We start from the raw sequence: 26,637 nt of genomic DNA, 5'->3' as shown, positions 1-26,637 counted from the left end.
ACCTGCTGCGATGAACCATCAAGGCTTCATCCAGCATAAGCACTTGCAAAACAAGAGTCTCTCCTTCAAAAAGGAGGATTAAAACACAGTCCATCAAGAGGAGCCTCCCCTTTGCCTCTGCCTCCCTAGATGTACATAGAAGATCCTTCCCTTATTGCAAGAGTGACTTTCTCCTGTGGAACACAAGCTGAGGGTGGATGAAGATGGGACCTCAAGGAACTAGCCAGACTCCAGATGTGATGAGCAGCTGCAGAAGCCACTTGAGCCCTCAGGGAGCTTCTCACTTCTCCAGCCTGCCTCTCACTGCCCTGAGCACTCTATCTCAGCCTCACTCACTCACTGTGCTAGGGTGGCATTGAGGTGCTCAATAGTGTTACATCATATTACCTGCTTTGACTCTGAGCTGGACTTGCAGAGTCATTAATTTCTATGCAAGAAGAACATGTTTGATGATGTGAAGAATGGGAAGGAATGAATGATCACAGAAAGACCATAGGTCTTACAAAGTAATAAATGAATGATTGCTGAAAGACCATAGGTCTAGAGAGACAGGGAGATGAGAAAAGCCTCAAAAGAGGATGAATATTCATCTTGCTAAGCAGAGCATATAAATTTGGCCAAGTAAGCATTTTTAGTGGTTATAGACTAACTATAGATGAACTTAGTGTGAACTATGGTCATCATAATTTGATTAACATCCAACTGACACACCTCCCCTTTTAAGATAGCCACTTCCTTGAAGGTGACTGCCCCTCTTGGGCATGCATCTTCATTTTTATTTTTTTTGAGTATCATACCTTTAAATCAAAGCAAGGAATGGACTAACCAATAGAGGAAGAGAAAAGTGACCAATATGTATTAAATGGGAAGGATTTACTAACCTGAGATGTATAAATGATGGTAGATTTGTGTGATTCAGTTCTCACTTAGGTGAATTACCACCTTGTGTGCCCATATTTGCAAATATACAATAAAATCAGAGCACCTTGGTTCTGTGTGCAGCGGTGTAATGCACACTGGGTGAATGACTCCACTTATGGGACAGCAACACAGAAAAGTGAGTTTTCTCTGAGATGACAGGACTTCATAGCTTAAAGTCAAAACAGCCACATTTTTACTTCTTCAGTGAAGTATTTTGGGGCAAGACTGACAGTGGGAGTATGTTAGGGTGGAAAGGACTATTTCTTCACCAGCAATATATTTAGAACATAAGCCTTTGTTTCAAACTCCAGGAACAGAGAGGCATTTTAAATACAGAAAGACTGATTGTCTTTCCTAATTCCAGTATGCACCAGAATCACTACAGTGTTAAAATTCAATTTATGAAGTGTGAAAAATGGATAGAATTGGGTGATCTGTTTTCCACTGTTGTTATGCTCAGCTGCATATGATATACACAAGGTATATATTAGCAAATAATGCATGTAAAACTGGTTATTACTGACAACTAATAGCACACATTTAACGACCCCAAGCAAACTCTGAGTGTGTTAATGTGCTAATGTGACATCAAATCAGTCATTAAATGCTGATATGACCACTTTTGTGGAGTTTACTGATACTATACTAAACACTGTATTTAATGGTTTACCACTATTATTTTTCAGACGATAAAGCTTCTGCTGTCTACCCGCTGCCAAAGAGCAATCAAGATTTAGTTTCCCTTCCTGTATGAAAAACAGACTTCTACTTTTCTCAATTAAAAAAAAAAAAAGGTTATAATCTACAATACAGAATTTTCCATCAGCTCATTTGCATCAGCACACAAACAGGATGTGGGTAGGCATTTAGTAGCTCATCATTAACACTCATGCAGCTACCAATTCTCATTTACTAATAAAAGGAGAGAAAAACACCTCCCTTCCTGTAACCAAAGTGAAGCCAAATCTTATTAATTGAATAACATAGCTTGTTTATTCACATAGAGAGTGCAAGATGGCTGAAAGCTGGACAGATGTTTCTATTCATCTTCATGAGTGAGCAAAGTGCTAACTCGTAACTTGTAGAGCTAAGAGTGAGTTAGTAGATCACTCCACAGAGGTAAAAAGGTTAGAGCAGATTGAAGCCACCAGATCTTTTAATGTTTCTGTGTACATTCAACAGTGAATATGAAAAAATAGACCATTTTTTTGCTTCGTGCTCTAGCAAACTGCTTTGCAACTATTCCACAATAGCCCTTGACTTTCCCTACATTTTCCACCCAAGCTGTGTTGACTTCGCTGCTCAGAGTTTTGTCCTTTACACCTCATACATCTGTATGAACTGTTTATTCAACTGATTAGAAGATCAACAGCTGGTTTTCTCAGAGACAGATGAATAGCTTGATTTTTAGAGACACCAAAGAATGTACATCTAGGCAAACTTCTTATTGGCTTAAGCCTGTGTTCAGGGAAAGGGTAATTCACATGTGCATTTAGCCTGACCCTTTCACTTTAGTGTGACCTTTTAAATCCAACTGCATGGTGGTTCTTGAATAAAGGCAGAGAGCAAAACTCATCCTGTCACATTGCACAGTGGCTGTGAGCACTCACTGGACTCAGAGCACTTAGGCAGGACCAAAAAAACTAGCAGGCTATGGATTTGCGGCACTTACACTAAACTGCTGAACATATTTGCTATTCCCTCTATAAAGCCATGGGTTTGATTATAGATGTCCAAATATAATATTAATGATGCAAATATTTGCAGTAGTTGTTATTTTGCTTGACTTGCCACAGGCTAACAAAAGGGAAAAACAAAATCTGCTGCAGCTGAAGCTAAAGAAACATCTTTCATGCAGGCATTGCAAGGAATTCCACCAAGCTGTCCAGAACTCAAGCACTGGCAGTGATCTTATGCACTCATGAATGCATTGCATGATCAAGAAGTTATCTAGCTTTCACAGATCTCACTATTTTCTATTAAATAAGTTGTTTACAGGTGCTTCACCATCATGTTTTCTATTTAGAGAATCTATTGCTGCAGCATATGCAATGCTGATTGTATCTGCAGCTTTGTTACTTACAAGCGTTTTATTTATTGTGCTTATAAATAGAAGCCAAGTAAAACTATTATCTGAAGTGTATATATAAACACACACTGGTTACTTCGTTGTATTATTAACTTTGATTAATACAAGGAAGATTTCCCAGGGTTAAAAGAAGGGAAACGGGCTCCTGATTTTCATCTGATGATAATCAACATCACTGGAGTGATTGCAGCTATATTGATTTCTGCTAGTGGGGTTTCTAAACCACCAAAAGCAACCCTTCAGCTTTTCAGGACTCACTGCTGGCTGTGTCCTCAGCAGTGGTTAAGACAAAATAGGGTGCACCCGTTCTTTATTAAAAGAAACAATCTGCTTTTGGAAATATTAGTGTATCTATGACAAATGAGCTTTGGTTTCCACTTGTGAAGACAGAGCAATTCTTTAAAGTAAAGCCTTTCTGGAAAAAAATGTAGTATGTATAGTAAATGAAAAAAAACAGTGGTAGAAGCACATTTTACCTTTCTGCAAGTGATGCATGTGTGTGCATTGCCCATCAAGGGCTTTCAGTCATAAAGCTAAAAACACAGGCAAAGAGAGAGAACAGATGAGATTAAAAACTAAACCAAAACACACTGTAAAATGTGATTAGAAGCACGAGGCAGGGCTGACAAGGTTTATTAACTATCAGCCTTCCTGCAACAATATTTCAGCCCAAGAGGCTTTTGTTAAAATTTCTTATAAAAAGTGGGGGGAAGGTGCATCTCATTTTCAGAAACTGCCAACATACACAACTTGAACAGGAGCTGCAGGTCCTCAGAAAATGAAGTTCATGGTCTAATAGGTTCCAGTTGCCTCTGTTCCTGTCTGCAGGTCTTGCTGTAATATTACAGCATTCATGCATAGCAGGAAAAAAGCTCAGAGGAATCGACAGTAGAGCACAGAAGCTGTCCAAGGTTAGGGACCCAGAAAGGTTTCTGTAAAGCACCAGATTATCAGCTCTTCCCAGTGAAAAATGAAAGGAGGGAGGAAATCTTATCTCTAGGGTTTGGCATCAGTCAGTAAGAAATCTTAGGTTGGAATACAAAGACTTAACAGTGAATAAATTGTTTAGCAACATTATTGCACGTATCCATTCTGGGTGGACCAGAGAATCTTCTTTCTTCTACTGTGCTCTTCTCTATTGCACTACATTGCACCTCAACCCTGCAACAGAACTGGGCGGGGGGGGGTGTTCAAATCAATTTTTTTCAAAATCTTTAGGAGGATTTGCTGCATCAGTTTTTCTACCTTGATGTTCTGCACAGTGGTCAAACAGCCACAGGCCTATCCATTTGAGGCTGGTATTTGGTACAAACCCCTTAACCTAGAGCTGAAAGAAATCATAAAATTTCAACCCTGGAAGAAAATGTAAGAGAGCCTGAGAAACAATTGGATGTTAGCTTTGATTTTGGGAGAGGATTGTTCAGACCTTATGCCTCCTGGATGTCTGTGTTTTGAGTGGATCAGAATCACCTGGGAAATTTCTGATTTAAAAAAAAAAGTTGTAAATTTATTCTTTTAGAATGTTGTAATTTAAAAAAATATTAAAACACTTTAAAAAACAGTTAATGATTTTAACTGTTGAGAAGACTGATTTTTCAGGCCAAATATAGAATTTCTTGTCAATGAGTGCCATTTTTTGTTTGCTTGTTTTTTTAAGAACAGCCAGTAACTTGAATACACTTAGGTGCCAAACAAATCAGTGGTTCTTTGTGGTTCAGGCTACAGGCTCAATTTGAAGTCACTGACTTCCAAGATGAATGCACAAGTCATGGGACTATAATGGTCTAGTCCTCTGCATGCTCCAGGTATCTGCACATGAACTTCTTGTGGGAGTGTTTCCCCACTTTCCACGGCACAGAAGCCCAACACTCTGGCTTTCCACACTGATGTGCATGGCATAAGCACTGGGCTGAGGAGCCAGACTCTGCTTCACTAAGCATTTCAGTAATACAAAACAAGGAAGCTCTGACAGTGACAAGCAAGAGCTCTTCAGTGCTCAGTAGTCAATACCCTGATTGCTATCAGCACCAGTGAGTGATGTATCACCTAAGAAAGAGTGTATTTTTCTTTTGTCACCTGAGATATAGAAATAATAGAGCTTCCTTCCTTCGTATTCAGGGTATTAAGATAAATTCAGTCACGTTGTGAAGATGCAGAGGAAGGTGGCTAGCCACACATGCAATTAAAATAACTTTTGAAGCAGCTGTACAGCAGTAAACTGAACAAGACCTAGCTAAAAATCCATGGCAGCAATTGCATCGTGCATAAAAAACAACCCCTGTTGATCAGTCAGCAGAGAATCAAGAAGAACTGTTGTAATCAGACTCCAAGGTCACAGAACATAAACTCTAATCTCTAAATTAGCCTTTTTTCTAAATACCACACTTGCCAATAATTCTAAATGTTAGAAAAAATACCATGTGGACATTCATCCAGGAGCCTAAAGTGAGAGCAGAGCCCCACTTCCCCTCTATAAAAATTTTCTACCAATTTAAATTCAATTACTTCAATGTTACTCCTCATTTCCTCTGGTGCAAAGATGATAAGGGCTCTAAACCAGGAAGTTGTCATATTATCATAATTGCCAAGAAGAAAATGGGAATGTAGTTTGGAATTTTCCAAAAGACATGCCTGTGTCAGAAGTTGTCAATTCTTTGAAACAGAAATGTGTCTCAGAAATACCATTTAATGAGCTGTCAATGAGCTACAAAAAGGATTTCTGTCAGAAATCTGCCTGATTTTATGCCAGCTCATCTAAATAGTTGCAGGGACCTGGGTTTCTTGGGTTAAGTAACTAAGATGGTCCTTCTGTGCCACAACATAAAAGTTTAGTCATTGTGCTTTCTGCACAGTTTGAAAGTCCTGAGAAGACCATGTCTAGCTTCTCTTGAAGTTCAGAGTTTCTGTAGAAGGGTGTGCTGTTGCACATTTTGTCTCCAAACAATGGGAAACTGGAGCCCTACAATACCTTGTCACTGCAGCAAAAGATCTTACCAGCTCTGTCTGCCAGACTCCTACATTTTGACATTTTCTGAACTGTGAACTTTCTGCTCGTCCCACAATGACGGTTTAAAAGCAACAAGATTTTGCTTCTTGCTCCATAAATAAAACTGCTGGTACCCTCCTTGTCCTGTTTTCCCTTGACTTCTGTCAGCCTCAAGAAAAGAGATTACAATGCCAAATTCAAATACCTGAATAATTCATTCAGTGTGCATTAGGGAAATACATCTCCCTTCCAGATCAAATTATTTACCAAACCATCCATATAAATATGCATCAAATATATCTGTGCATATATATGCATCTCTCTGTATTATATATAGAATAGAATAATAGAATAGAATAAACCAGGTTGGAAGAGACCTTCAAGATCATCGCGTCCAACCTATCACCCAACACCACCCAATCAACTAACCCATGTAACCAAGCACCCTGTCAAGTCTCCTCCTGAACACCTCCAGTGACAGCGACTCCACCACCTCCCCAGGCAGCCCATTCCAATGGGCAATCACTCTCTCCGTGTAAAACTTCCTCCTGACCTCCAGCCTGAACTTCCCCTGGCGCAGCCTGAGACTGTGTCCTCTTGTTCTGGTGCTGGTTGCCTGGGAGAAGAGACCAACCTCTGCCTGTTTACAACCCCCCTTCAGGTAGTTGTAGAGAGCAATAAGGTCACCCCTGAGTCTCCTCCTCTCCAGGCTAAGCAGCCCCAGCTCCCTCAGTCTCTCCTCATAGGGCTTGTGTTCCAAGCCCCTCACTAACTTCGTTGCCCTTCTCTGGACTCGTTCCAGCAAGTCAACATCCTTCCTAAACTGAGGGGCCCAGAACTGGACACAGTACTCGAGGTGTGGCCTAACCAGTGCAGTGTACAGGGGCAGAATGACCTCCCTGCTCCTGCTGGCCACACTGTTCTTAATGCAGGCCAGGATGCCATTGGCCCTCTTGGCTGCCTGGGCACACTGCAGGCTCATGTTCATCCTACCATCAACCAGCACCCCCAGGTCCCTCTCTGCCTGGCTGCTCTCCAGCCACTCTGACCCCAGCCTGTAGCACTGCATGGGGTTGTTGTGGCCAATGTGCAGAACCCGGCACTTGGATGCGTTAAATCTCATGCCGTTGGACTCTGCCCATCTGTCCAGCCTGTCGAGGTCTCTCTGCAAAGCCTCTCTACCCTCTAGCAGATCAACTCCTGTCCCCAGCTTGGTGTCATCAGCAAATTTACTGATGATAGACTCAATGCCCTCATCCAGATCATCAATAAAGACGTTAAAGAGCATGGGGCCCAGCACTGATCCCTGGGGGACTCCGCTACTGACTGGCTGCCAGCTGGATGTGGCACCATTCACCACCAGTCTCTGGGTTCGGCCATCCAGCCAGTTCCTAACCCAGCTCAGAGTGCTGCTGTCCAAGCCATGGGCTGACAGCTTGGCCAGGAGTTTGCTATGGCGGACGGTGTCAAAGGCCTTGCTGAGGTCCAGGTAAACTACATCCACAGGCCTCCCCATATCCACCAGGCGGGTCACCTGATCATAGAAGGAGATCAGGTTGGTCAGGCAGGACCTGCCCTTCCTAAATCCATGCTGGCTGAGCCTGATCCCTTGGCCATCCTGTAAGTGTTGTGTTATTGCACTCAGGATGACCTGTTCCATGATCTTGCCTGGCACTGAGGTCAGGCTGACAGGCCTGTAATTCCCTGGCTCATCCAACCGGCCCTTCTTATGGATGGGCACCACGTTGGCCAGCTTCCAGTCCTCTGGAACCTCGCCAGTGAGCCAGGACTGCTGAAAAATGATGGAGAGCGGCTTGGCCAGCTCCTCTGACAGCTCTTTCAGCACCCTAGGATGGATCCCATCTGGTCCCATGGACTTGTGGGGATCCAGGCGGCTGAGCAGATCACCAACTACCCCATTTTGGAACAGTGGAAAACTATTACTTACTTAAAAGGAAACTCTACAGGAAGTGGAGGGAAGGACAGGTAGAACAGGGGGAATACAAGGAAGCTGCCCGAGCAGCAAGAGTCCTGGTCAGGAAAGCCAAAGCAGAGTTTGAGTTGAATCTAGCCAGGGAGATTAAAGGGAATACTAAGAACTTTTACAGGTATATTAATGGGAAGAAGAAGACTAGGGAAGGTGTGGGCCCCCTCAGAAAAGAAAATGGTGACATGGTCACCTGTGATGAGGAAAAGGCTGAGGTACTTAATAACTTCTTTACCTCAGTCTTCACTGCAAGGGCCTCTAGCCACACTCCTGATGTTATGGAAGTCAAAGCCAGGGACAGGGAGGAAGAACTGCCCATTGTAAGTGCAGATCAGGTTCGTGATCATCTGAAGAACCTGAAAGTGTTCAAGTCCATGGGACCCGACGGGTTACACCCACGGGTGCTGAGAGAACTGGCAGATGAGGTTGCTAAACCCCTCTCTATTATATTTCAAAAGTCCTGGCAGTCTGGTGAAGTCCCCACAGACTGGAAAAGGGGAAACATTGCCCCCATCTTCAAAAAGGGCAAGAAGGAGGAACCAGGGAACTACAGGCCAGTCAGTCTCACCTCTGTGCCTGGAAAGATCATGGAACAGATCCTCCTGGAGTCACTACTCGCTCAAAAGAATAGTGAAGAGGTGATTGGGAACAGTCAGCATGGCTTTGCCAAGGGCAAATCCTGTCTGACCAACCTGGTGGCCTTCTATGAGCAGGTGACAAAATTAATAGATGAGGGGCGAGCAACTGATGTCGTTTACCTGGACCTGAGCAAAGCCTTCGACACTGTCCCGCACCACATCCTGGTCTCCAAACTGGTGACACATGGGTTTGATTGGTGGACCACTAGATGGATAAGGAACTGGCTTGATGGCCGCACCCAAAGAGTGGCTGTCAATGGCTCCATGTCCCAGTGGAGGCCAGTGACAAGTGGAGTCCCTCAGGGATCAGTCCTGGGACCTATCTTATTCAACATCTTTGTGGGGGACATGGACAGTGGCATTGAGTGCACCCTCAGCAAGTTTGCTGATGACACCAAGCTGTGTGGTGCAGCAGACACGCTGGAGGGAAGGGAGGCCATCCAGAGGGACCTTGACAGGCTGGAGAGGTGGGCACAGGCCAACCTCATGAAGTTCAATAAGAGCAAGTGCAGGGTCCTGCATCTGGGTCGAGGCAATCCCAGGCACAAATACAGGCTGGGCAGTGACTGGCTGGAGGATAGCCCTGAGGAGAGAGACTTGGGGGTGCTGGTGGACAAAAAGCTCAACATGAGCTCTCAGTGTGCACTTGCAGCCCGCAAAGCCAATCAGATCCTGGGCTGCATCAGGAGAAGTGTGGCTAGCAGGTCGAGGGAGGTGATCCTCCCCCTCTACTCAGCCCTGGTGAGACCCCACCTGGAGTACTGTGTCCAGTTCTGGAGCCCCTATTACAAGAGGGATGTGGAGGTGCTGGAACGTGTCCAGAGAAGGGCCACGAGGATGATCAGAGGGCTGGAGCACCTCTCCTATGAGGACAGACTGAAGGAGTTGGGGCTGTACAGTCTGCAGAAGAGAAGGCTCCGAGGTGACCTAATTGTCGCCTTCCAGTATCTGAAGGGGGCCTACAGGAAGGCAGGGGAAGGACTTCTCAGGATCTCAGGTAGTGATAGGACTAGGGGGAATGGAATGAAGCTGGAGGTGGGGAGATTCAGGCTGGATGTGAGGAGGAGGTTCTTCACCATGAGAGTGGTGAAACCCTGGAATGGGTTGTCCAGGGAGGTGGTCGAGGCCCCGTCCCTGGGGGTGTTTAAGAGCAGGCTGGATGAGGCTCTGTCCAGCCTGATCTAGTGTGGGGTGTCCCTGCCCATGGCAGGGGGGTTGGAACTAGATGATCCTTGTGGTCCCTTCCAACCCTGAATGAAACTATGAAACTATAAACTATGAAACTATGCTGCTCCCTGGCTCCTTCTGCCAGCTCTGCAGGCCAGCTGTCTGGAAGACATTCTGTCCTGCTAGTAAAAATTGAGGCAAAGAAGGTGTTAAGTATCTCTGCCTTTTCCTCATCCCTTATCACAACGTTCCCCTCCGTGTCCACCAAGGAGTGGAGGTTGTCTCTGCCCTTCCTCTTACTATTAATGTATTTATAGAAGGACTTTTTGTTGTCCTTCACAGCAGAGGCCAGACTAAGCTCCAAATGCGCTTTTGCCTCCCTAATTTTCTTCCTGCAAGACCTAGCAACATCCTTAAATTTTTCACGGGTTGCCTCCCCTTTCTTCCATGTGTATATATACATTGTGTATGTATGTATATATACATTGTACATTGTATATACTCCTATTTGTAAGTTTTAGGTTGAAATTTAGCTTACTGCTGAATTTAGAGAAAACAATTAAAGAAGGAACAATGTAATCCAAGGTAACAGCTTTTCCATCATTACAGTCTTAGTATTTAAAAAGGAAGGCAGTTTTCAGAGAGGAGAATTCAGGTAACCCAATTGATGAGTAGATCTGGTGTCTAGTCATGCACCAGAGACAAGACAGGAAGAAATACAGTTATTTTGTCCATATATTTCATATTCCTGCACAGTCTGAGGCTGTTTCCCACACATTTCACATGCTTACACATGGGGATTCCTGTATTTAGCAGCTCCTTTCTCTTCCAGACTTCAGTTAAAAAAAAACCTCTTGGCTGAGGCTGTTGCTAAATGAACTAGTGAATGCTGCAGGAGTTGATTTCCTCATTTGTGGCTACAGTCCATCATTTGGGGATTGAAATGTGCATTGTTGAATAGCTGTGATGTGTTATTTAATATCTGAAGAAGGTGCATATCAGTGTTCAGTAAATAGATGCCTTTATCACCTAATTTACAGTACCTCAATGAGGTACTTTGAGACTTAATTGATGAATGCTTTAAAATACTTTCACACCCTTTGAAAGCACAGAGCAGGTGATAATATATGATCACAATGAGTATTTACAGGGATTCAGAACAGCAACTTGGGGTTTGTTGATGCTCTTCTCTGGACTCGTTGACTTGCTGGAACGAGTCCAGAGAAGAGCAACAAAGTTGGTGAGGGGTTTGGAACACAAGCCCTATGAGGAGAGGCTGAGGGAGCTGGGGTTGCTCAGCCTGGAGAAGAGGAGATTCAGGGGTGACCTTATCACTCTCTACAACTACCTGAAGGGAGGTTGTAGACAGGCGGATGATGGTCTCTTCTCCCAGGCACCCAGTACCAGAACAAGAGGACACAGTCTCAGGCTGTGCCAGGGGAGGTTCAGGTTGGATATTAGGAAGAAGTTCTATACAGAAAGAGTGATTGCGCTATGGAATGGGTTGCCCGGGGAGGTGGTGGAATCGCCGTCATTGGAGGTGTTCAGGAGGAGACTTGATGGGGTGCTTGGTGCCATGGGTTAGCTGTTTGGGTGGGTTGGATTGGTTGATGGGTTGGACACGATGATCTTGAAGGTCTCTTCCAACCTGGTTTGGTTTATTCTAAATAAAGGTTTATTCTAATTCATGTGTGCCTGGATATTAGGAAGAGAATCTTTACAGTGAGGGTGGTGGAACAAGGGAGGATGTCCCCTCCCTCTGAGGTGTTCAAGGCCAGGTTGGATGAGGTCTGGTTCAGAGGAAGGTGTCCCTGCCCATGGCAGGGAAGTTGGCACTGGGTTATCTTTGAGGTCCCTTCCAACCCAAAACATTCTGTAATTCTGTGATTCCTCCACGCATTCTCTGCTGAGAGAGATCCCAGGCCACAAGTCTCACTGAGGTTGTGTTGCCAGTAAGAGGCAGACACAACAAAGTGCAGCAATTGAAAGCAATACCTTAAAACAGTATATCTAAAGTTATTAAAAAGCATGGGCTTTCAAAGAGTTCAAGTAACTACAGTGACGACATTCCCAAATGAACAAACCCTTAAACAAAAACATGAACATGAAGACTGACATTCAAAACCCTTCAGGAGCAGCACCAGATAGACACAAGTCACCAAATGATCAGAGTAAATTGACTGGCCCCCATGTCAAGATCAGCAGAAGTCCAAGAGAATTACAGGTGGGAGATGGTTGCAGCTTTCCAGAAGGGAGCAAACAGCTGGAGAAGCATTCTAGGGGTTAGGAAAGGTTTCCAAAGCCCTCTCTGAAGCATTCCCAGCTGATGAAAGATCATCTCAAAGTCCCTGCATACAGCTGAGCTGAAATAAGGGAGTGCAAGAAAAAATTACTTCATTGTGAAACTTCTTGATTTGAGTGCATGGCCAAGTGACCTCAATTTGGCTGGTGGCTTTCTGACAGACCAACTATCTTCTGGTGTATTTCATTATATGAAGATGGAAAGAGAATAACCCAAGAAGGCTCTGATAGTTGAAAACCTAAGTATACCACCAGAAAAAGGTGTCTATTCTTTCCACAGCCTTATTCATACAAGCCCCAGGATACAGACTAGAAAAAGCAGAGTTATTAATACTCTAATATTCATAAATCAGCCTAAGTTGCTGATATCTATGATATTACACACACTCATAAAACTACACATTTTTCATAAATATACCAGAGGCTGTACCAGCTGCTTTGCTAATGTGCAGGACTGTTCTTTGTCCCAGAATCAAGGACTTTGCACCATGCAGACCAGGCAACTTCCAACTATGGCTCAGTGCTTTGAGAAAAGTTCAGGCTGGCCTTCACAAAGGCATGGAATTCCTTATGAAAATTAACAACTGAGGAAATGCAGGAGGAAGTTAGCTTTTCTTTCTCTGGGGACAAAAAGGATCATTTTAATGAATAATGTTCTATAGTAAATTACTAATGGAGACCTACTAATTGTGAGTTCAGCTCATGCCACTTGGCTGATGGCAGCATGCAGTCACAGTGGAGCAGAGTTTCTTTTTGATGCTAATGGAAAAGTTTATTTTGTAGTTCAGGCCTGAGACAGTAGCACCTTGCATTTTCTCCAGTGTGAAGATAATTAACTTCAAACCTTTGAAGTTCCTCATACTCTACCTGTGAGACAGTAATGTGTGCAAGAGACATGCCTGCCAAGTCCAGTTACCTGGCAGAACAGCAGCTGATTGCAGCTGGAGACTGACTTCAGTGGGAGAGAGTCTTCGACCATAAGGCCACTCTTGGTGGCACCCTTTCTAAGCTGAGATCTCCCTCCTGCTGTGTGGCCACATATGTCAAAGCTCAGCTGGACGATGGATGAGATGAAGGTGGGCTGGCCTGGTTACAGTGGGTGCACTGGAGTGCGCATCCAGGCACAGGCTCTGATGCTGTACTGCAATGTGTGAGTGTACCTAGAGAAGTGAGCACAAGATGTCAGGGCACTGTGCAGGGTTCACAGGAGTGTGCAACATTCACAGGTTTTCATGTCAGAATGACAGAACAAGCTCTAATTTCAAGAAAAAAAAATATATTAAAAAAAATAAATAAAGTCTCATGTGTTTGGAAACAGCAATTGAAAAAATTAGTCCTATTCACACAGAGGCAAAGATCTATCTTCTTCCCAAGAATGGAATTCAAGCCTGCAGTGGGCAGTAGTGTCCTCCCTACTCTAGTCATGAGGTCTGTAGTGATGACAGGTTGGACCCGATGATCTTTGAGGTCTCTTCCAACCTTAGGAATACTGAAAGAGAGTACTGAAAGAATTGATTTGGCCAAGGCTCTGTATATCCCCATGGTATTTCTCCTATAGAAGAGAATAAAAACAACTCATGAATGCTTCCTGTATATGTCTCAATGCCTACAGTCTGTGTCTGAGCTGTGTAGAGAAAGCAAAAAAAGAAGGAAAGATTATCATGCTCTAGAGCACTGGCAAACTTCTAGATCTGGGCTGGACAGCACAAAGTAAACAAAGCCTTACTCATGCCTCATAATTTGCTTTGTTTCTATCCATAGCATCTGAAAGATAAGGACAGGAAAGGACATCTAATATTTGCCTCACTCAGGAAGCTCCTACTTTTGCTTGCACCAGGTGAGCTGACAGAACCAGGGAAGGGGCTGGCAGTACAGATCTAGTGAGGAACAACTTCTTTTCCTGACATACTTGGTCATGGCAGATGACCCTGCAATGTTTTGATAGCAGCTGGTCATGCCTAGCTACAGCCCAGTATCATCTTGCCATTACAGTATTTGATACCACAAAGGGCAGATGAGCTTGATAAGAGCTTGTACAAGCTTCTTCCAAAACTCCACCAGTTTGCAGGGAAAGGTCTGCTGAGAAACATGAATTTGACAATGGAGGAAGAGACCATGATGAATACAGATATAATTGGCATTCTGAGGGCTCAGTGATGAGGAAAGATCTACCAACAAGGATAGCCACCACCAGTGAGAACCGCAAGGATGAGCACAAAACATGGGTGAAGGGGATCATGAGCCTGAGGAGTAGGGGCAGCTGTGAAAACATCCTATCCAAGTGAAGATATCAAAGTTTATTTGTAGCAAAATGCTTCAGCAGGCCCTATTTACACAAAATGGTCTTGACACACTTTTTCCTCAGTCTTCAGAAAAAAATGACCTACATTAAAACATAATATAATCCCCAAGAGAAGTAGTGGATTCCCCTACACTGGTGTCATGGGTTGAGTTCAATCTGCTGCTGATACTCAATACCACGCTGCTGTCACGTCCGCTTCAGAATTTAAGTGCTGGCTGGAGCTAAGTATCAGGGGACTTGAAGTTCAGGCTGTAGCATGAGAGGCTTCTGGTTCTGGTTGCTGCTTCCAGTTTCCAGGTTTTGGGGGCTGGCTGTGGGCTTAGATAGGGGGAACTGTTTTATCGCTGGCTTCTGCTGCTGCTTCTGCTGTGCTTTTCTGTGAAATAGGCTAAGGTAATTTGTACACTGCATTAATTCCAGTAAAACTCTTCATCTCAACAAAGAGTTTATTTTTGTGTTACTCTCCGTCCTGTCAGTGTGGGGGGAAACAGGCTCCTGAGAGTGGGCTGTGTTAACCCAGGACAATTGGTCAGTTTTAAGACTCAGATTGACAGGATGATGGGCTATCTCATTTAAACTACACTATCACCTAGAAAGGTTGGACCAAATGATCCCTGGGGGCCCTTCCAACCTGACAGTCTGTGATTATGTATTAGTTTGCAGTGGTTTGCTGTGTTACGAGAATCATGTTCAAGTTGCATGCCCTCTGAATAAGTGGCATTTTCCACTGTATACTCTATATAACCGCATTTCATTGTATTTCATAATGCAACAGCATGCTTAGATAAGAGGGAAAATGAGCACTATTTTTGGAGTTGTAATCTGGCCTGGGACCCTTGTTCTCATGCTTGAAAACTAACTGGGCCAAGGTTACTGTCCGTTACTGAGACCAACAGACACAGTGGGGTTCAAGCATGCTGCTACCAGGGACAGTCCTTGGCCACGTAATTGGGAGAAGTGCTAATTGACTCAGGCCAAAGTCATGCCAAGAAAGATTTTTTACGGTTTTATGATGCAGACAATAGAATTTTAGTGGCAGGAAACATCCCTGGCAGCTGCTTAATTTATTAGCACAGGATCATATTCAGCCCCAAATTACAATTCCTTTAGACAATATTCCACATTATGCAGGGTAAAGCTGAAGGGCTATACTGTTTAGATTTTCCCTGAGAAACAACCGAAAAATGTTGAACACTGATTCCGCAGATGCTGCACTTCTGCTCTGAAAATTATGAATGAGCAACTTGCACTTAACGAGATCCCAATTTTAATTGAACAATGAATTCTTTAGGCCTTTTTCTATGTCAGCTTTGCTATGGCTTTTTTTTTAGTGTGGTTTTTTTTAGTGTTTCATAAATAATCACTCACTTCTGTGAGTACAGAGTAGTATTTCCTAAGTAGGAGAATGAGTTTCAATGAGATCAAAGCAAAACACATGCAGTGGTGTGCATCCTAACTCCTACTTAACCAAAGAGTTCTTAACCAGCTCTTCTTACTGGTAAGATTTCAGAACTAAAATTTAAAACAGCAACATCTCAAAAGAAAAAAAATCTGGAGCAAATATTAGGCTGGGACTCTGGGTAAAAGTGGGAATATATTAAAATCCTTAGGTACCATTCCTCTCCCTTAGTCACCAGATTATCTCATCTTTCTTTGTTTCATTCAGCTCATATCTCTGATTTCTCACAAGAAACACAAGAAAATTCTGGAAGTTAAGAGACAATTCCACTATGGAGTTCAAACTCATGTTCAGGACACAGTGCAGTCCAGAGCAGGAGTCCGTAAAAGCTCCACTTAGTGATAATGCTGTGAGAGGATCATGGCAGTTAAATCACACAGAATCACCAAGGTTGGAAGAGACCTCAAAGATCATCAAGACCAACTTGTCACCACAGACCTCATGAGTAAACCATGGCACCAAGTGCCACGTCCAATCCCCTCTTGAACACCTCTAGGGATGGTGACTCCACCACCTCCCTGGGCAGCACATTCCAATGGCAAACGACTCTCTCAGTGAAGAACTTTCTCCTCACCTCGAGCCTAAACTTCCCCTGGCACAGCTTGAGACTGTGTCCTCTTGTTCTGGTGCTGGTTGCCTGGGAGAAGAGACCAACCCCCTCCTGGCTACAAGCACCCTTTAGGTAGTTGAAGACAGCATTAATCACGAGATTAAAGCTGAGGGTAATGCGATTTCTGGTACCTCCTCAATTCTGAGTGAATGACTTTGCAACACTAACATTCCTTACCATAATTTCATATCTGTAAAATAATTTGCATTGGGGTGTGACTGTGAGAAACATTTGGCATATCAGTTCAGATTTCTTCTGTTAAGAAGATGTTATTACTTATGAATAAATCATATAAATGTATATGCCCATATTAAAAAAAGAAAAAAAAAAGAAGACTAAAGAAAGGGAAGAGAAATGAGGTTATCAAGTTAGGATATTGTCATTAGCAGACAGCTAATGATTCAAAGGTAACTGGAGCAGAGATATTTCAAGACTTTTGATACAATAGTATGTATTTGATGTTTTAACTCTGAAGAGCAGAACCACAATGAAAGGTGACCTGAATTTGGCTACGATTTTTTTCTCCAATCTCCCTGCATTTTGTTAAGAGCCTCAAAGTTGCTGATAGCTCCAAGCAGGAACCATCTGTCCATACTCAATTGCATACCATTTCTAGACATCTAGCAGTGATCTAATGTACATATTGAGGAAATGGAGAGAGAAGAAACCCTTACAGGAGGCCACCAGAGCCAGTCATCCCTATATAGTGTGCAGTGGTTTGCACTGGCACACATAGTGAACCAGAAATGGTTGTGCAAATCTGCCAGAGCTAGCCTCAGAAATGAAATGTGTAATAGGAGGGAGAGGTAAAGGGATGGAGTCATTCACGAAGCATAATTCTACATAGTTTTCCTTGTCATCATCTATAACCATATGGGGGAAGAACCCTGACCATGAAGGAAATATTTCAGACAAGGAATGCTTTATCTTATTTAACATGCATATATAAACATAAAAGCCAAATTATTTCCATTTGTCATTCAGCTGTATCAGAAATACATGTAATCACCTTGCTTTCCTCAGTTACATCCTCTCAGTTTCTTATGTGCTCTCCTTGTTAATGCATCAGAGACAGTTTTTCAACCTCATTTCCTCTTCTCACTTTCTGTTCTACTTCTTGCTGCACTGACTAGGTTTAACTACCTTCCTGCTTCCCAGATTCTCATTACCTTTCCATGTCTCTCCTTTCCACTACAATTCCTCTTCCTTATTCCAATGGCTCTGTTAGGGCTCCCAAAGCATCTCTACTTACAATACTCCAAGATCTCTTCCTCCATCACCTTCCCCAGCTCATCACCCTTTATAGTCTCTTGTCTATTACTACTATACACAGCTGCACATTTATTTCGATTGTAAATAGCTCCATTCCTGTTTCTAGTGCTTACCAAAAAAAAAAAAGGTAAGAAAACCCACCAGCCCTTAATCTCTTCCCTATTTCCACATTCCTGACTCATTCTAAAGAGGAAATAAATAGCTTTAATAGGTTTAGCCAGCCCTGTTCAACATTTTCCTTCCTGGGAGCAGGAGTATATGCATCCACCATGGCGAAAGCTCTGCCAGTACACAAATCTCTTTTTATCTGCTTCATGTTTTCTCATGGAATAGTGGGAGCTGGGCAAAGTAGACACCTCTGCGATCACCAGAGCAGCCTCTTGGCTTTTCTTGGCTGCTAACAGTGAGTGCAAAGCCAAGGCAACGCAGTGAGCTACTGTGACCAGCATAGCCAGGGACTACTCACTTTTCAAGGCTGAGGCTAACCAGGCTGAGGGCTTCTTTGTTTAGCAGACTGATTTTTGCTCAGCCTGGCACTCTGAGTTACTATTCATACCAATTTTGCTTGCACTGGCATAAATATTTACTATAACATTCATGAAGTTGCTCTGCTAAAACTCTTTCCCCATTATTTAATATGACAAGCTTTCCTGATTGTAATATTTGGTGACTGTCACATGCAGCTAAATACTCAACTAGACTATGTTTGCCCTCCTATATTTGCAGAACTGCAGCTCAGTAAAATGTACTCATGGTAGGGGAAAGAATGAAGAGGCAGGACTGATTAATTTTTACAGAGACCATATGAATTTTCAATACTTCAGCCTAACCTTCTATCCATTTTTCCTTCTTGAGCAGGATAATCCAAGGCTATTTCTCATCACATGCAAATCCAACCATCTCTCTGGAGACAACTCATGGAAAGCACAACAGCATCACTTTTGTGCTAATCCAAACCTTTTCCCAGAAGGGCTGAGCATATTTTTTGGCAGATCAGCACTAGTTATTGTGCACTTTTGCAGTCTGTTGTCCTGTTCCTCTTCCTTGCCTTTTGGCAGGTTGTCAGATACCATTAAGATGATCCCAGCAATGTAGATTGAGTTTTGCTTATTCTTTGCTTAAAAGTAAAGTTACAGCAGGACATATGTTGTGTGTGGAAGGGGCTGAAAATCATTAGACTTTCCTCTTCCACATTCAATTAAATGAGATTTTTGTGTGTGTACTTGTGACGTACAAATGTGCATAAATATATGTGCCAGCACTGAGGTGGAAAGGCACAGGGAATTCTAAGTTATCTCCTGATACACCTGAATCTTTGGCTACTTGTGCTAGGAAAGCCCTAAGAAATCTGCCAGCAAGCTAGAGAGGTCACAGTTGCAAGTAAACGAATCAATTTTCTGTGACATTGGTTTTACAGGAAAGCAATTCTGCTTCTGTAGGGCCTGCCTTCGTCAGAAACACAAACTGACCAAAGTTCTCATCACATTAAGTATGAAATCTGACAGAGCAGTCAAGATGGCTAAGAATGCTTCAAGTGAGAGCTATAGCTACTGGCTACTGTACTTAACTGTAGCAAATATGAACTGTAATAAATTTTCAGTTTATTGAAATAATGTTTCCTAAATTGAAATCACTTGCTTAAGCATGTAATTGGGACTTTCACAATTTACATTCATTTTTTTGGGTAAATAAAAGAGCTTGACTGTATTCAGATGAAATTAAAGGTTTTACTTATTGGAAATATATTCCTCTCAGTCTCCTTTATTACAGCACTTAAAACACACTCAGAAGTATTCTAATGGAAATGAAGCAAAAGATGAAAAAAGCTTTTTATAATAGGAAATGATTCAAAACATTCCTTCATTTTCTGCCACACTTTAAAAGGATTCTTCACTTTTGACCAATTAAAAAAAATAATCAACTAGTATAGCTTCATTAAAGCTTTTAACATCACAAAATCCATATTGTTTTGCTCTCAAACATGGTAGTATGAATATATTTCTACAGGTCTGCTAGAGAGTAAATTCTCTCTTACTATGTATCTTACTAGATAGTTCAGCTCTGTCTTGACTGTCTAATCCACATCCACTTTGTCTGTAGAGGAGCTCAGACTGGCCAATCCTTTCTTTTTTGACTGCTATTTAATAAGATACGCATTTACAAACTTTTTACTTGTCCCTGAATCATGTCACTCACATTGCACAACAGGACCTTTATAATAAACTCAGTTCAAGGAGCTATACTCATTTGCCACTTCACATACAGCACAACATCACTGGCTCCCCACCAGCCTTCAAGTTTAGTGGCAAACAAAGTGACCCTTGCAATTAAACCATGACATTACAAAACAGTTTTGTCAAAGGGGATTTCTACCCCGCCACTGTGCTCCAATGAAGGTCACAGACTGTTGTGGGCAGCTTCAAACACGACCTGAATACAGTTAAAGGACAATCCTTTCTACTGTGTAAAAAGCCTCAATCATATTCCCAAACCATGCTATAACCTTGAATAAAGAGGCTTTAGCATGGTTGAAGGCAGAATTTAGGTCCCTTCCACAGTGTAAAAATGGAGTCATGCTTTAATTGTATTGCAGGGATAAAGATACCGTAATTGGGTCCCCTGGAATATATTTTTCTTTAGATATAGCTAAGCATAAGGCTTTAAATCTCTCAAGGACATGAGATGTCATTCCATCTTTTGCAGTACTGGTATAAGACTAAAGAACTGTGAAAAATGAAGGGGGAAGGCACAAGAATGACTTTCATAGATGTATGGTGATTTATACAAGTTGAAATATTTGCCCCAGCCCAGATGGTAAGGTCATTTTATCTAACTAAACAGAATAAAATGTTTGTAGGTAAAATATTTTTTCTTAAGATGAATGTTTATTCTTTACCTTTACTATAGAGAAACAAAGCATATTTATGTAGGCGTGTGTGTGTATACACACACACACACAAAAGATTAATTTAGGCTATATCCTAGCTCTCTTAGATCCTACTAGAGAGGATTTCTCATCTTTGGATTCTGAGGAATCTGTTTTAATAAGGGTTCTTTTCAGATTTCCATAGTGTCTCCAGCTAGTATCCACACCTCAGGCTTTTACACTCTAGCACAGTGGGATCTGTCTTACTTGACAGTTCTTCCTGGTGCCTCTGCAGAACACAAAGACCATGCAGGACCTCTCCATGGTGTCTGCCACATCACTGTATGACCCAGCTGAGAAACAGACTCCAAGATCTTTATTTTTCTCCTGTACAAAATATGTCTATTTCAGAAGTCTTTACTCACTCCTAATTTTGCCGCTATCTACTCAAGAGGAATAAAAAAGCCTAAGGAGATATAAATGGAGTTATGCTCTATACTTCTGGCTAATTATAGGATTCATCTCACCTAATCTTAGACATCTAGTGACTAGCAATTTAGCTTAATCTGCTTTTCATGCCTCCCATTTTTGCCAGAGGACAGACAGAGGCACTTTCTAGAAATTAGTCAATTTGCTAAGAGACATTTCTCTTAAGGTGGGAAGAAATAACTTTTGGAGATGCCTTTCTTCCTGAAACAACCACAGAGAGAGCTAACTTATACTAACTTATAACTAACTTATACTAGACGAATTTTTAAGGCACTTCAGCTAGGCAGGTGGAACCCTGCCCTCAAGCCTGCTGCCAGGCCATTACTCTACAATAAACATCTCAGTCCTACTTCTATTAAAAGCCTGGTCCTAAATAAGAGCTTTCTGACAGAAGCGAGGATCTTGATGGTGTTTGTTTTGCATTAGGTACACCATTTCCACAGAGCTAAAACTAGGAATGAACTTCTGTTGTCTGCCAGGAGCCCAAGTTAATGATGTTACCAGTAGGCTGCCTAAACTGGTGCAGCCCTCTGACTACTACCCTTTACTAGTTATGCAGTTAGGGAATGATGATGTTGCAACCAGAACTCCCAGGGCTATCAAAGACGACTTCAGGGCCCTGAGAGACCTGGTTGAGGGGTCAGGGGCACAAATAATTTTTTCATCAATACCCTTAACTGCAGGAGGGAATACAGTAAGGAACAGGTCAGCAGCTGTCAGTTAACAAGTGGCTTAGAGGCTGGTGCAGTCAAAAGAATTTTGGTTTTTTTGATATTGGGAAACTTTCTACTGCACCAGGCCAGCTGGCAAGAGATAGAGTACATCTGTCCCAGAGAAGGGGAAAGATCACTGTATATGAGAACGGACTGTCCCCCAAAGGTAAAAACATCCTGGGAAGGGAATTGGCAGGTCTCCTCGACAGGGCTTTAAACTAGTTTCGAAGGGGGAAGGGGCTGAAAATAGTCCTCTCAGACAAGAGTCTGGGGGCAACAAGCTAGAGTCGGAGGTGAAACCAGCAGCCCAGCTGAAGTGCATGTACACTAATGCACGAAGCATGGGTAACAAACAGGAGGAGCTGGAAGCCTTGATGCAGCAGGAAAATTATGATGTAGTTGCCATCACAGAGACATGGTGGGACGACTCACATGAGTGGAGTGCTGCAATTGATGGCTATGGGCTCTTCAGGAGAGACAGGCAAGGAAGAAGGGGTGGAGGGGTGGCCCTGTACATCAGGAAGGCACTAGATGCCATTGAGATGAAGATTAGGGACGATCGGGTTGAATGCTTGTGGATAAGAATTAGAGGGAAGACCAGCAGGGCAGACACCCTGGTTGGAGTCTGTTATAGACCACCCAACCAGGAGGAAGATGTTGACGAAGCATTCTACAGGCAGCTTAGGGCTGTCTCAAGATCTCCGGACCTTGTTCTCATGGGCGACTTCAATCTGCCTGACATCTGCTGGGAACTCAACACAGCAGAGAGGAGACAGTCTAGGAGGTTCTTACAATGCATGGAGGACAGCTTCTTATCCCAGGTGCTGCGAGAGCCTACCAGGGGCAAGGCTATGCTTGACCTCCTCTTCACCAACAGGGAAGGACTGGTGGGCGATGTGGTGGTTGGAGGGTGTTTGGGGTCCAGTGACCACGAGATAATTGAATTCTCGGTTTTTGGTCAAGCCAAGAGGGGCGGCAAGAAGACCTCCACTCTGGACTTCCGGAGGGCAGACTTTGGGTTACTCAAGGAACTAATTCAGAGGGTTCCTTGGGATAAAGCCCTTAAAAACAAAGGGGTCCAGGAGAGCTGGACCTACTTCAAGGAAGAATTGTTGAAGGCTCAGGGACAGGCTGTGCCAATGTGCTGGAAGATGAGCCGCCGGGGCAGACGGCCAGCCTGGATGGTTCATGAACTTTTAATGGAACTGAGGGAAAAAAAGAGGGTGTATCACCTTTGGAAGAGAGGGGAGGCAACCCACAGAATGTTTAAGGATGTTGCTAGGTCTTGTAGGAAGAGAATTAGGGAGGCAAAAGCACACTTGGAGCTTAAACTGGCCTCTACTGTGAAGGACAACAAAAAGTCCTTCTATAAATACATTAATAGTAAGAGGAAGGGAAAGGACAACCTCCACTCCTTGGTGGATACGGAGGGGAACATTGTAACAAAGGATAAGGAAAAGGCAGAGATACCTAACACCTTCTTTGCCTCAATTTTTACTAGAAGGACAGAACGTCTTCCTGACAGCTGGCCTGCAGAGCTGGCAGAAGGAGCCAGGGAGCTGCACAGTTTCCCTATGTTCCATGAGGAGGTGGTTGGAACTCTCCTTAGCAGCTTGGATCCCCACAAGTCCATGGGACCAGATGGGATTCATCCTAGGGTGCTGAGAGAGCTGGCAGATGAGCTGGCCAAGCCACTCTCCATAATTTTCCAGCAGTCCTGGCTCACTGGCGAGGTCCCAGAGGACTGGAAGCTGGCCAACGTGGTGCCCATCCATAAGAAGGGCCGGTTGGATGAGCCAGGGAATTATAGGCCTGTCAGCCTGACCTCAGTGCCAGGCAAGATCATGGAACAGGTCATCCTGAGTGCAATAACACAGCACTTACAGGATGGCCAAGGGATCAGGCCTAGCCAGCATGGATTTAGGAAGGGCAGGTCCTGCCTGACCAACCTGATCTCCTTCTATGATCAGGTGACCCACCTGGTGGATGTGGGGAGGCCTGTTGATGTAGTCTACCTGGACCTCAGCAAGGCCTTTGACACTGTCCCCCATAGCAAACTGCTGGCCAAGCTGTCTGCCCATGGCTTGGACAGGAGTACACTGCGATGGGTTAGGAACTGGCTGGAGGGCCGAGCCCAGAGAGTGGTGGTGAATGGTGCCACATCCAGCTGGCAGCCAGTCACTAGTGGTGTGCCCCAAGGATCAGTGCTGGGCCCTGTGCTCTTTAACATCTTTATTCATGATCTGGATGAGGGCATTGAGTCTATCATCAGTAAATTTGATGACGACACCAAGCTGGGGGCAAGAGTTGATCTGCTGGAGGGTAGAGAGGCTCTGCAGAGGGACCTCGACAGGCTGGACAGATGGGCAGAATCCAACGGCATGAGATTGAACACATCCAAGTGCCGGGTTCTGCACATTGGCCACAACAACCCCATGCAGTGCTACAGGCTGGGGTCGGAGTGGCTGGAGAGTAGCCAGACAGAGAGGGACCTGGGGGTACTGGTCGATGGTAGGCTGAACATGAGCCTGCAGTGTGCCCAGGCAGCCAAGAGGGCCAATGGCATCCTGGCCTGCATCAGGAACAGTGTGGCCAGCAGGAGCAGGGAGGTCATCCTGCCCCTGTACACTGCACTGGTTAGGCCACACCTCGAGTACTGTGTCCAGTTCTGGGCCCCTCAGTTTAGGAAGGAGGTTGACTTGCTGGAACGAGTCCAGAGAAGAGCAACAAAGTTGGTGAGGGGTTTGGAACACAAGCCCTATGAGGAGAGGCTGAGGGAGCTGGGGTTGCTCAGCCTGGAGAAGAGGAGACTCAGGGGTGACCTTATCACTCTCTACAACTACCTGAAGGGAGGTTGTAGACAGGCTGATGACGGTCTCTTCTCCCAGGCACCCAGTACCAGAACAAGAGGACACAGTCTCAGGCTGCGCCAGGGGAGGTTCAGGTTGGATGTTAGGAAGAAGTTCTATACAGAAAGAGTGATTGCGCTATGGAATGGGTTGCCCGGGGAGGTGGTGGAGTCGCTGTCATTGAAGGTGTTCAGAAGGAGACTTGATGGGGTGCTTGGTGCCATGGGTTAGCTGTTTGGGTGGGTTGGATTGGTTGATGGGTTGGACACGATGATCTTGAAGGTCTCTTCCAACCTGGTTTGGTTTATTCTAATAAAGGTTTATTCTAAAGCTGTGAGCAGCAGCCATGGCCTGGAGATGGGCACATCCCACGGGCAGGGGCATAAATGTGGAAACTGGAGGTGTAGCTGTGGGGTGTGAGGCCATTCATAGATTTTTTTTTTTTTTTTTTCCCAATCTTTCCCCCTCCACCACCAGTAAAGCAATGACCAAAAGATAGGTCAGTAAAAAGAACAGCTGGAGCTTAAAAAAACAAGATAAAGAATCTTTGAGGAATCAGGTTGGTAAAGAGTGACTTTTCTACTCATAAATGTATCCAATTCTTCATTTTTCAAAGATGTTTTTTAACCTGTTTCTTTGTATTATCACCATACTTGCTATGATTGTAATGGACTGTCCTTTCCCCGCTTTTTCATTTTGCTTCTGATCTTTATTTTGATGATATGGATAAGTTGCAACTATCTGAATCTCTGGGATTCAGAGGTGGATTTTCACTTCTTCCTTCAGGCAGCAAAACACCTGGCAACTGTTTGTGTTCAGCTCCAGATTGTGAGGGATGTACAGCCTCCAGTTTGCCTAGAGTATAAGCATGAAACAAAACATACCAGAGCCAATGCTGTCAAATAAAACCAATTGGGTCATAACCAGCTCTACTGAGCATTAACACAGTAGGACCACGGAAAGACTTGAAATGGGAAAAGCGTGATGGGGACAAATCACTGCTGGCAGTCACATATATGCTACCACCTGCAGTTGCTTTAAAAGAAACATACCCTTGTGTGTTTGTTCTCCCTGCTCCTCTAACTCAAACTAGTTAAGCTCTGAAGAGGCAGGCAGAAGCTTCCTGTCTACTCTCTAAACTGCCAAGTTGCCACACACATTTGCTGAGAACACTTTAGGAAGATTTCTGGCAAGCAATCCAAAGACTCTAATACATGCCAGCACTCCAGATACCAACAGCATTACACCTCAAGTGCCAAGAAAGAATCCATTCATCCAGCAGCAACCGTATCTGTTTGCAAATTAATTTCCTTGAATATATTCTCATTATTCTCATTACCCAAAGAAAACAAATTCACTGAGAAATGTGCAGCCTGTAGATAATCCAAACAAAGCATGTTTTACAGATGGGAGATTAGCTAACACAATCTGTCCCAGCTCAGTGCTAGAATACTTGTGTACATTCCCTTTTTCCAAATTAACACAGGAAACAATTACAAGATTTAGAATTACACCTTCTTTTTTGCCACTGTCCTTGACAGATTTTTGTAAACTAGCTCTTTGACTGGTATAAATTCTGTGCAGCTGCACTGCGGACGTTAGGTTTACTTTGTACTGAGGAGTTGGATATTAGTTTTCTCATTCAAGCCTTCATTGTAGAGCTACTGATAGAATTGTAAGCTCTCCACAAGAGCGTGCACAGCACATTCTAGCCATCAAAGCACTAAGCTGACTCGCAGGAAGCCTGGTCTCCATCCCAACGCAAACATGGATGCATCACTTGATCTTCCTGTGCCTCTACTGCCTTCCAGAGAACAGAAATTAATTTTACCTCCTAGCATTTGTTTCATTGACTTTTAAAGCCAAAAACATCTGACCGAAGTCAAAACAGCTCTGTGCCGTCACAAAAGGAAGCTGTCTTAGAAACCCCCATAAATCAAATATTTAATTTTCACCTAAGTAGCAATGCAGCCCTTTTAAAAAATGTC

General features: G+C 43.6%; 1 protein-coding gene across 1 annotated transcript in view; it reads right to left on the bottom strand.

Annotated features, from left to right (window-relative positions):
• The window catches only part of CDH20 (cadherin 20), a 199,351-nt gene extending 186,273 nt beyond the window's left edge, over positions 1-13,078 (bottom strand). Inside the window, exon 1 of the mRNA XM_068160991.1 lies at positions 13,006-13,078. The gene's annotated coding sequence lies outside the window, so the exon portion shown is untranslated. The remainder of the gene's footprint in view (positions 1-13,005) is intronic.
• Positions 13,079-26,637: the final 13,559 nt, after the last annotated feature.

Source organism: Melanerpes formicivorus, unplaced genomic scaffold (assembly GCF_026170545.1).
Source record: "Melanerpes formicivorus ecotype bairdi unplaced genomic scaffold, bMelFor1.0.p_v2 SCAF_55, whole genome shotgun sequence".
NCBI lineage: Eukaryota > Metazoa > Chordata > Aves > Piciformes > Picidae > Melanerpes > Melanerpes formicivorus.
This window is presented reverse-complemented; position numbering and strand designations above follow the sequence as displayed.